Below are 9,675 nucleotides of genomic sequence, written 5' to 3' on the forward strand. Positions count from 1 at the left end.
TTACTCCCCGGACAATTGGGTCAACTCCTTTACTTGTCAACCGGTACACAAAAATGTTGAAGATTGAAGAATCTACATCTGGAAGATGTTCCCTAGAAGTTTTAGTTTTGATGTTTTGCTCATGTTGCTTTTTATTTTAAGCCTATGTCAAAAGGATAATGTATTGTTTGTTTAAAAGATTAGGCTTGTATGTGTTTGTTTGTTATGTGTTAAAAATTAGTAATTAACATGAAGGTGAAAATATCATAATACTCATTTTTCTTATTTCATTCATTGTTGAGAACATGAAGTATTAATTTACTGAGTGTTTGAGACTTTAAATGAAAACTTGAAAACATCAGAAATTTTCTGAGTTAAGGAATAGATTACCTGAACTGGTAATAGATTACCTGACTCATGTTGAAAAACTGATTGATACTGGAATAATCGATTACCATGTGTGGTAATAGATTACCAAACTGATTCTGATGATTTCAAGAGGAAAAAGGATCGTGTTAATCGATTACCTCTTTAAAGTAATCGATTACCTCTGTTCAAAATGTGAGTTTTGTGTTATTTTGGCATCGTGTTAATCGATTACCATGTTAGGTAATAGATTAAAACAGGAGCTGAAACAATTAGTTCAGTTATTCTAACTCGTGGTAATAGATTACCATCACAGGTAATAGATTATCTCTGTTATGAATATAACTGAAATAACTGTTTCCTTGCACATAAAAATTATCTTTAAATAAGATTAAAACTGAAGTTTTTTTTCCAAGAAAAGAAGAGAAAAAAAAGAATTTTCACACACAGAAAAAAGAGAGATACTTACACGAACAAGAAAATTTTTTTTTAATACACATTACTGCAAAAGAGAAAAAGATTTTCTGAAAAAGAAAGAAAGAACATATCTGCTGAAAATCAACTTTTGGAAAAAGAAGTGTGCAAGATCAATTCAAGAAGATGAAGTTCATATAGAAAATTCATTCTAAACTGGTTTACGTTGTTGAAGATCATATCTACACGAACAGGTGTACTCGTTTCTGATCTTTTGTTATTGTTTGAATGGTTTTAACTCTTGAGATTAGAGAATCTCTGGAAGAGTTGTGTAAAGAGAAATCTTGAGATAGGTTTTTCTCAAGTAGGATATTGTGGGATCAATATTCTTGGGTTATATGTTTCTTGTGGAGTCAAGAAATGGTTTGTTAATCTTGTAGGTGTCAAGATTTGCTTGTTAAATTCATTGATTGGATATTGCTTGTGCAGGGTGCTTGTAAAGAATATCAATAGTGGATTTGACTGGATTTAGAGGTGTATCTAAATCTGAAACTGGATGTAGGCCTTTGGATGGCTGAACCAGTATATATCTTGGTGCATGATTTTCTTAACTCTTACACTCTTTACATTCTGTATAAGTTTCTTGATTAATGTTGTATGAAGAAAAACATTATCTGCAGAAACTGTACTTTAAAGATTCTTGGTAATTGATAAATTCAATCTTTACATATCTTGTTATTCAAATCTTGTTGGATAAGCTGTGCATATATAACTCTGAATTACTTTTTATGTTTAAAGGTTTGTTTTAAATCAAGATTTGTTTGGTAAAGATTTAGAAAGCAAAGAAGAAAAGGAAAACTAACATAGAATCTATTCAACCCCCCCTTCTAGATTCTAACCGTAGGGACCAACAATTGGTACCAGAGCTGTATCTTGTAAAACATTCAAGACTAGATCTTTAGAAAGGTTAGATGGCTGGTAATCAATTACCGTTTGCTGAAGGTGCTTCTATAAACAGACCCCCATTGTTTTGTGGAGATAACTATCCCTTTTGGAAAGTTAGAATGAAAATTTTCATGGAATCTGTTCATAGAAATATTTGGCAGGCTGTAATCACAGATTACAAAATACCCACTAAGATAGAGGGAGGAAAAGAAATTGAGAAACCATATGATAGCTGGGATCAAAGTGAAATTAGAAGAGCAGAGAATGATGCAAAAGCTTTAAATATCATACATTCTGCACTAAATTCTGATGAATTTTTTAGAATTTCAGCTTGTTCTACAGCAAAGGAAGCTTGGGATTTAATCCAAGTAACACATGAAGGAACTCCAGAAGTGAGAAGAGCTAGAAAGAACACACTCATTCAGGAATATGAAACCTTCAGAATGAATCAAGGTGAAACTGTCATGGATATGCAAAAGAGGTTCATTCACATAATAAATCACCTAAAAGGATTAGGGAAAGACTTCGTGGAAGAAGAAGTAAATGTCAAAATCCTGAAGTCACTAAACAGAAGATGGCAACCAACTGTCACAGCAATTACAGAGTCAAAGAACTTAGCTCAGATGACAAGTGCTGAGTTATTTGGAAAGCTAAGAGAATATGAGATGGATCTGTCAAGGATTGCTGATGAAGAACAAAAAGATAAAAAGGCAAAAGGTCTGGCCTTAAAGGTAAAAGAATCCTCAAGTGATGAAGAGGATAGCAGCAATGAAAGTTCTGAACAAGAAGAATTAAATCTAATGGTGAAGAATTTCAGAAAATTCATGAGAAGGAAGAACAACAATAAGAGATTCTCCAGTCAGAAGAAATCCTTCAAGAAGAATGAAAACTCATCTCCAAAGTTCAAATGTTTTGAATGTGGAAAAGCTGGACACATGAGAGCTGACTGTCCAAGCCTGAAAAAGAATGAGGAGACGAAACAAAAGTTCAGATCAAAGAAAAAGAAAGCATACATAGCATGGGAAGATAATGCCTCAACAACTTCAAGTAATAGTGATGAGGATCAGGAAGCAAATCTCTGTCTCATGACCAAACATAATTCAGATTATGAGGTATATGATTCTGACTCATCTATTGACTCGTATGATGAATTGCAAAATGCATTTGCTGAACTGTATGCTGAAGCAAAGAAATTAGAAAAATCAAATAATGTTTACAAAAAGAAAATGACACACATGAGAGATAAAATTTCTGATTTAGAGAATGATAACAGGAAACTACTTTCAGATATCTCTAAACTAAAGTCACCATGTGAGAACTGTGAAACATTGTATGCTGCATTAAAAGCAAAGGATAAAGAAAAACAGAATGTTAATGTTATGAAATCCATTAATTCCCACTCATGTAACTATTGTATGAAATCTGGTCATAACTACTACAGATGCATGATAAGGAAATTTGGCATTCCTAGTGGAAAATATAAATGGATTAAGAAATTAGATTATGTACTCACTGATTCTCCAGGACCCAAGATCCATTGGGTACCAAAATCAAATTGAATAACTTGTGCTGCAGGTGTGCTTGAGAGCAAAGCAATCAATGTGGTACTTAGACAGCGGCTGCTCAAGACACATGACAGGAGATAAAAGCAAATTTATCTCATTACAGGAAAAAGAAGGAGGATCTGTAACATATGGAGATAACAACAAAGGCAGAATACTAGGCTCAGGCAGTGTTGGTAACAATTCCAATACTCTCATTGAAAATGTCCTGTATGTAGAAGGTCTCAAATATAACCTGCTTAGTATTAGCCAGCTTTGTGACAAAAATTACAATATCTCTTTTAATAATCAATGTTGTATGGTTTGTGATAAGGAATCAAATGAAGTCCTGCTTATAGGAAAAAGAGTCAATAACATATACATCTTAGACTTAGAGCATTCATCATCCAATTCTTGTCTCACATCACATGATAATGTAACATGGTTATGGCATAGACGCATTGCACATATAAATGCAGATCAGTTAAATAGACTTGCATCTAAAGATCTTGTTAGTGGTCTTCCAAAGATCAAGTTCTCTAAACAAGGACTTTGTGATGCATGTCAAAAGGGAAAGCAGACTAGAGCTTCTTTTAAATCAAAGAAAGTTATGTCAACCTCTAGACCGCTGGAACTTTTGCACATGGATCTCTTTGGACCATCAAGAACCAAAAGTCTAGGTGGAAACACTTATGCTTTAGTTCTCATTGATGACTACTCCAGATTCACATGGGTTGCATTTATATCCCATAAAGACAATGCTTTTAAAGCCTTTAGAATCATTTCAAAAAGAATTCAGAATGAAAAGGACTTGAAAATTAAATCTTTGCGAAGTGATCATGGTGGTGAATTTCAAAATGAATCTTTTCAAACTTTTTGTGAAGAAAATGGTATTAATCACAATTTTTCTGTCCCTAGAACTCCTCAACAAAATGGAGTTGTAGAGAGGAAAAATAGATCTCTAATAGAGCTAGCAAGAGCCATGTTAAATGAAAATGGTTTACCAAAATACTTTTGGGCTGATGCAGTAAACACTGCATGCTATGTTCTAAATAGAATCTTGATTAGACCTATTTTAAAGAAAACACCATATGAGCTTTACAAAGGAAGAAAGCCTGACATTTCACATTTTAAAGTGTTTGGCTGTAAGTGTTTTGTTCTGAATAATGGAAAAGACACTCTTGGAAAATTTGATGCTAAGGCTGATGAAGGAGTTTTTATTGGATATTCTGCAATTAGCAAAGCATATAGAGTCTTTAACAAAAGTACCTTATCTGTTGAAGAATCTATACATGTTACTTTTGATGAAACTAACATCCTTGAAAAAGGAAAATCTCTTAATGATGAAGATGAGATAGGTGACAGTATTACACAAGAAGAAGAAAAACTGGAACTACAGCAGAAAACACCATCTGAAGACACATCACTACCCAAAGAATGGAGGAAACCCAAAGATCTATCTCTGGATAACATTCTTGGAGATATAAATAAGGGAGTTTCTACTAGACACTCTTTTAATCTTCTAAGTGATGATATGGCATTTGTTTCTCAAATTGAACCATTATGTGTGGAACATGCATTAAAAGATGAATTCTGGATAATGGCCATGCATGATGAACTGAATCAATTCAAAAGAAATGATGTTTGGATTTTAGTTCCTTTCAATAAGAATATGAATGTCATTGGTACAAAATGGGTTTTCAGAAACAAACTAAATGAAGAAGGTGTTATAGTTAAAAATAAAGCTAGATTAGTAGCCAAAGGATACAATCAACAGGAAGGTATAGACTTTGGTGAAACATATGCTCCAGTTGCTAGATTAGAAGCTGTTAGGCTTTTACTTGCATTTGCTTGTGTGTTTGATTTCAAACTATATCAAATGGATGTGAAAAGTGCATTTTTAAATGGTTTAATTGATGAAGAAGTTTATGTAGATCAACCACCTGGTTTTGTTGACTGCAAATTACCTAAGCATGTTTACAAGCTCAAGAAAGCTTTGTATGGACTGAAACAAGCTCCAAGGAAATGGTATGAAAGGCTGAGTAAGTTTCTACTAACTCATGACTTTCAAAGAGGTAATGTTGATAAAACTCTTTTCATAAAGAGAAAATCAAAAGATATTCTGCTGATTCAGATTTATGTTGATGATATAATATTTGGATCTACTAACCAATCTCTTTGTGGAGAATTTGTTTCCAATATGCAGAAGGAGTTTGATATGTCTATGATGGGAGAATTAAGCTTCTTCCTAGGACTACAAGTCAAACAAATGGAAAATGGAATTTTTCTACATCAAACTAAATATAGCAAAGAACTGTTAAAGAAATTTGATATGGAGAATTCTAGCAGACCTGACATCATGTACAGTGTATGTGTATGTGCTAGATTCCAATCAAAACCAAAGGAATCACATCTGAAGGCTGTAAAGAAAATACTGAAGTATTTGAAAGGCACAATCAATGTTGGATTGTGGTATCCTAAAGGTACTTCTCCATCTTTAACTGGTTACTCTGACTCCGATTTTGCTGGTTGTAAATTGGATAGGAAAAGTACAAGTGGAACGTGCCACATGTTTGGAGAATGTCTCATATCGTGGCAGAGCAAGAAACAAGCTTGTGTAGCACTCTCAACTGCTGAAGCTGAGTATATAGCTGCTGGAAGCTGCTGTGCTCAGTCAATTTGGTTTAAACATCAACTTCAAGACTTTGGTTTGAAGATTGATCACATACCACTGAAGTGTGACAACACAAGTGCAATTAACATTTCAAGGAATCCTATTCTACACTCAAGAACTAAGCACATTGAAGTTAGACATCACTTTATCAGAGATCATGTAGAGAAAGGAGACTGTGACATCAAATTCATAATGTCAGAAGATCAACTTGCTGACATCTTTACAAAGCCTCTACCAAAGGAAAGATTTTTCAAGCTAAGAACCAATCTTGGTATCATTAGTGAGTCCAATCTATCCTAAATCTCATAATTAAAGTATGATTGTGTGAATATGCATGAAATTGCTAAGCACTTATAGGTTTAAACTTGATGTATGTGCACTCATAATAGGAAATCACACAAAACACAGTATGCCCTGTATCTGCACACATTTCACTGTGATAATCGATTACCTATCGGGTTAATCGATTACCACTCACTCACTTGCATAATTACCCTGTTTCAGTTGCGAGATAATCGATTACCAACTGGGTTAATCGATTACCTGACGCGAACCCCTGTTTTTTTGTACTCAAAAACCCTCTTTAAATCTGTTTCGAATTCAAATTAATTCAAAACTCTCTCCATTTTTACTTCAAACTAAAACGAACGAAACCCCTGGTTCCCTTTTCTATCTCAAAATCTATTTCAAAACCTAACCCTAAGCCCCATTCATGGAAAGTCTTGGCAAAGGAAAGCGTGTAAAGCACATAGCCAACAGAGATTACCCTCGTCCTACTACTCAAGGTCAAGGTACATCTAAAAAGAAGAAACAAGAGTCCTCTCGTCCAGAACCTGAAGAAGAATATTCTCATTCGTGGTTCACAAGGAAGTCTCAAGAGGAAACTTTCAATGAGTCTTTTGCTTGCAAAGACATTGTAGCTCCAAAGGTACTCTACTCGTCTTGGCTTATAGAGCAAGGTTTTACATTTCCTACTCTGTTATCTTGTCAAGGAGTTAGCAAATTTGTTGGGTTAAGTGGACTGTACTACCCTGATCTTGTTAGGGTCTTTTACTCAAATTTGGGAAGAGATGAAAATGGTGCTTTGGTTTCAGAAGTTAAAGGAATAAAAGTTACTCTATCTGCTGATGTATTTTTGAAGATTGGTGGATTAACCAGAAATGGTATTAAACCTACCTTCAATGAATTAAAGATGAAAAATTTCTCAATAGATAAAGATACGTTTTTTATGAGTATGCTGAGGGATGTTTCAGCCTGGGAGGCTAATAAAGAATACAAAAGAAAAGAAAAGAGGAAAATTACATATAATGCTGGAGGTCTACGAATGGAAGATAGACTCCTACATTATGTAATTGTCTGGATTCTGGCAGCAAGGGGGAGCAATCACGCACAAATCAGTGAAGAAGATATGGCACTGCTCGCAGCTTTTAAGAACAACATTCAAGTTGATTGGGTATATGTGGTAGAAGACATAATGCTAAAGACAAGGAGGTTAATGGACTGCAAGTGTCCATATGCTGTGTTCATAAGCAAGGTATTGGTGTTCTATAAAGTTCCCTTAACTGGTGAAGCAAGAGAGGTCACCAGAGATGTTCATGATATCAAGGATAGAGCTCTGAAAATGATGAAGCTAGTGAAAACAGATGCTGGTTGGATAGCAAAGGAAGATGTTCCTACTGCTGAGACTACAGAGCCGTCTCAACCTGAAGTTCAAACTGAAGAAGAGGAAGGTGCTGAAGAGCCCAAGCCTCTTTCTACTTTTGAGCTATCTGTTCTGGCAAAGCTAGATGACATCAGAGAAACTCAGAGAAGAGATTATCAAGAGCTGAAGGCTTGTTTTGAATCTATATCTGAACGACTGGATGCGATGAACATACCCTACCCTGAAGAACTTTAGTTATGCATTACATTTTAGGCACTGCATTTTAATTTGTTCTGCATAAATACTTTGATTTATATTTCAGACTTAAAGTTTGTAATAGTTGTAGTATTTGTATGCTTCTGAACATTTTTAATGCTTATATGATGAAAGTCTTATTAAGTGCTTGTTGTTTTTGTTGCATAAGTATCATGTTATTTCTCTGTTTACTCTGTTTTTTTTGGTTTGGTTAAGCCAAACAGGGGGAGAAATTCATGAGAAACTGATTAAATGTTTATATGGTTGTTTATGTATTGTATAAGAAAGAAATGGAAATAGAATTGCATAATGCTTTGTATGGAAGTTTTTGTTCTAGACATATGCAGGTTCAAATTCAAGTTCAAATTTCAAACAAACAAGTGAAACAAAACAACATGATGATCGTGAAAGTCAACATGAAGAGTTTGGCTCATCAAAACCAAAAAGGGGGAGATTGTTGAAGATTGAAGAATCTACATCTGGAAGATGTTCCCTAGAAGTTTTAGTTTTGATGTTTTGCTCATGTTGCTTTTTATTTTAAGCCTATGTCAAAAGGATAATGTATTGTTTGTTTAAAAGATTAGGCTTGTATGTGTTTGTTTGTTATGTGTTAAAAATTAGTAATTAACATGAAGGTGAAAATATCATAATACTCATTTTTCTTATTTCATTCATTGTTGAGAACATGAAGTATTAATTTACTGAGTGTTTGAGACTTTAAATGAAAACTTGAAAACATCAGAAATTTTCTGAGTTAAGGAATAGATTACCTGAACTGGTAATAGATTACCTGACTCATGTTGAAAAACTGATTGATACTGGAATAATCGATTACCATGTGTGGTAATAGATTAGCAAACTGATTCTGATGATTTCAAGAGGAAAAAGGATCGTGTTAATCGATTACCTCTTTAAAGTAATCGATTACCTCTGTTCAAAATGTGAGTTTTGTGTTATTTTGGCATCGTGTTAATCGATTACCATGTTAGGTAATAGATTAAAACAGGAGCTGAAACAATTAGTTCAGTTATTCTAACTCGTGGTAATAGATTACCATCACAGGTAATAGATTATCTCTGTTATGAATATAACTGAAATAACTGTTTCCTTGCACATAAAAATTATCTTTAAATAAGATTAAAACTGAAGTTTTTTTTCCAAGAAAAGAAGAGAAAAAAAAGAATTTTCACACACAGAAAAAAGAGAGATACTTACACGAACAAGAAAATTTTTTTTTTAATACACATTACTGCAAAAGAGAAAAAGATTTTCTGAAAAAGAAAGAAAGAACATATCTGCTGAAAATCAACTTTTGGAAAAAGAAGTGTGCAAGATCAATTCAAGAAGATGAAGTTCATATAGAAAATTCATTCTAAACTGGTTTACGTTGTTGAAGATCATATCTACACGAACAGGTGTACTCGTTTCTGATCTTTTGTTATTGTTTGAATGGTTTTAACTCTTGAGATTAGAGAATCTCTGGAAGAGTTGTGTAAAGAGAAATCTTGAGATAGGTTTTTCTCAAGTAGGATATTGTGGGATCAATATTCTTGGGTTATATGTTTCTTGTGGAGTCAAGAAATGGTTTGTTAATCTTGTAGGTGTCAAGATTTGCTTGTTAAATTCATTGATTGGATATTGCTTGTGCAGGGTGCTTGTAAAGAATATCAATAGTGGATTTGACTGGATTTAGAGGTGTATCTAAATCTGAAACTGGATGTAGGCCTTTGGATGGCTGAACCAGTATATATCTTGGTGCATGATTTTCTTAACTCTTACACTCTTTACATTCTGTATAAGTTTCTTGATTAATGTTGTATGAAGAAAAACATTATCTGCAGAAACTGAACTTTAAAGAT

This window comes from Cajanus cajan, chromosome 4 (assembly GCF_000230855.2).
Source record: "Cajanus cajan strain Asha chromosome 4, NIPB_CcT2T_4, whole genome shotgun sequence".
Lineage (NCBI taxonomy): Eukaryota > Viridiplantae > Streptophyta > Magnoliopsida > Fabales > Fabaceae > Cajanus > Cajanus cajan.